This window comes from Papaver somniferum, chromosome 8 (assembly GCF_003573695.1).
Source record: "Papaver somniferum cultivar HN1 chromosome 8, ASM357369v1, whole genome shotgun sequence".
Classification (NCBI taxonomy): Eukaryota; Viridiplantae; Streptophyta; class Magnoliopsida; order Ranunculales; family Papaveraceae; genus Papaver; species Papaver somniferum.
In genome coordinates, this window is record NC_039365.1 from 132,126,031 (window position 1) to 132,128,807 (window position 2,777).

The 2,777-nt window shown below is 35.6% G+C and overlaps 1 long non-coding RNA gene across 1 annotated transcript; it reads left to right on the forward strand.

The window, feature by feature from the left end:
- The first annotated feature begins 398 nt into the window (after positions 1-398).
- Positions 399-1,070, forward strand: LOC113304093. Its single transcript, XR_003338045.1, has 3 exons — positions 399-531; positions 673-691; positions 1,006-1,070. It is a non-coding gene; the product is annotated as an uncharacterized LOC113304093 (long non-coding RNA).
- The last annotated feature ends 1,707 nt before the right edge of the window (positions 1,071-2,777 follow it).

Here is a 2,777-nt window from a genome sequence, read left to right on the forward strand (position 1 = left end):
AACATTGGAAAGTACACGGGATTGGAGAGTTCTCTTGTAAGTGGCAGAAAATTCTAGAGTTGGTTGTAAACCAAGTGAATGAAGGGCCAGGTAATTAGCTAGAGAATTCTAGGATGTGTAGTAGGTTGTAAACAGGGAATCAGCTACAGAATATTCTAGGATGTGTAGTAGGCTGGCAACGGATAACCGATATCCGATATCCATTTCCGAAATCCGACATCCTATAGGATTTTATCCGACATATCGGATATCGGATATCGGAATCGGATATTTTATCAGATATTTTCTCTTAACGATAACGATATTGGAATAGGCCTTTCCGTTAGGTTGATATCCGATAGTCTAGGGGTGTACTTGTAATTTCCTACCCCTAGATATATGTTGCCCGCTGCCGACAAGGAGAACCTAATCGTAATCTAATCTTCTGAGTTCTAGATATTTTGGCAGTGGGAATTTTTGGAGGAGAAAACGAGGACTCGAGGAGGGATAAGGAGATTTGAAGAAGTTGAACAGAGGTCGGTGTGGATCTTGGTGAGTATGATTTTGTAAGTTTTTTGTTTATTTTCTTTGTTTCTCTGTTGATTTAGGTAATTGAAAGTGAGATTGAATAGTTGGATTTTGAATAGTTCGATTAGGGATTACTGATTTAGTTTTTTGTGTTGTTTGAATCAGCTGTGCGAAAATCCTCAAGGTAAGCTAGGGTTTCTTTCAATTGTTTTGATGTTTTCATTCTTGTATGAAGCAGCTTCAACTTCGATTTAAGGGTTACCGGTTTAGTTCATTTTGTGCGTGTGAAATGATATGCTAAGTTCCAATTGTTGATTCTTCAGTTAAATGTTGGGTGTATTTTGGGTTAAAACTTCATTTAACCTCTAGTTCGATTTGAGATTTTGGGAAGTTAAAACATCTTATGTTGTGATAGAATTTGTCTTCAACGTTTGATTTGTTGTATTTTCTGGATTTCTTGGAGATATATAGGTAAACTGATGTTTTACTTGCTTGCAGGGCTGAAGACTGGTGCTTGTAACTCTGCAGCAGGATCTGCAAACACGGAGTTTGGAAATACCAAGGTCAGTGTGTATGTGTGAGTGAGTATAACTTGTATGAGTTTAGGTAAAGGATTAGAGTTTTATTATTGGTTGAAATCGATAACATCCAACAGAGTTTTTCTATTTCTTGAACAACATGCTTTATGCTTTATGACTTTCATGTTCTGTGTTTTACTAATACTTTATTCATGTTGTTCTCAGAATGTCTGAAAGTCATAAAGCATCCAACAGAGTTGGAACTTCAGGCAGTCCAAGCATTGCTATGCTTAAGTGATTGGCTGCCAGACTTCTTTGATGCAGGTAAATCTTCGTTTCTTTTCCTTTACTTAATTCTTTTCCATATTAGAACTGTAACAATATTAATATTAGATGAGCTACCATATTAGAACTGTAACATTAGATGAGCTACCATATTGCACTTGTTCCAGAACTGTAATTAGAACTGTAACATGTAAAAGCATATTAGATCTCATACGCTAGTAGATGAGCTAATATAGTGTCCAAGTATTGAGCTACCCTAACCAGGTTTTTGTGATTGTGAATGCAGATATGGAAGTCGTCGACTGAAGTTGATGCAAAATGAAACCAGCAAAGAAGATCTAGCCTGTTTGAGTGTAGTTTTTTGTTTGTAGTTGCAGACTCTGGTTGTTTGTTTTTTCATGTGTGATGTGACTGAGGTGTTTGTGTGGTTTGTATTTCTTACACCTGAACAAAAAATACTGTCAAAAAACTTGAAGAACAACCTAAATTTTCAGCATTTCTGCATTTGCTTCTGTGACAGGCGTTATCGGATTTTAACGGATAAATATCCGTTATCCGATAGATTAACGTTAACGATATCGGTTTGTATTTTTGATATCCGCCGGATGTTAACGGATATCGGATATCCGATAATTCTTAACCTTAACCTTATCGGATTGTCTAATATCCGACGGATATTTATCCGTTGACAGCCCTAGGTGTATGTCATGTAAATAGGCATCAGATGTAAGCATTTTGAGTTGTAATTGAGTGGAAAAAGAAGTGAGCGGTAATATACTGAGAAGAGAATTACTCTAATGCGAAGAGTAAGTGGAGTCAGTGAATTTTGTAAACAAAAGTGAGTGTGTACGACCAATGTTTTTGAGAGCATTAAAATTCACGATTCTTAAACCACGTTTGAGTTATTGGTGAGTTAAGTGAGCCAGTTTACTCATTTTCAATACGCATTGGCCTTTAATCCCAAAATCATTTCCAACAAAGAGAACATGCATCTACAAGTACAAATGCGTCGAGTTATATATGAACCAATATATACCATTCACATTCGATATTCCTTCAGTTATGAATCAACAAAACTCATCCAGGATCTCTCTAAAACAACCCCTATTTTTAGTTCTGTCAGGAATTTCATCAAACACCTACCATACCTAAACAATTCATTAATTTATTGATTTTAAGCAAAATTAATAAGAACCCAGTAAAGAAAACAATCAAAAAAGAAAAACTCAAATAAGGAATTTAGACATTTAGTTAGTTATCAATACTTACCAGTAACAATTGCATCTCCATCAATTCAGCAATTCCAGTTCCATGAACATTTGCAACTGTGTTGGAGTATGAAAAACCAGAATGACCTCTTCTCTAAACCCAATTCCTTTCGTACATATCTTCTTGCAACTGCTGCTTGTTGTATTCAACATCACAATCAATCGAATCAAGTTGATTGAAACAAACAATTATGAATTC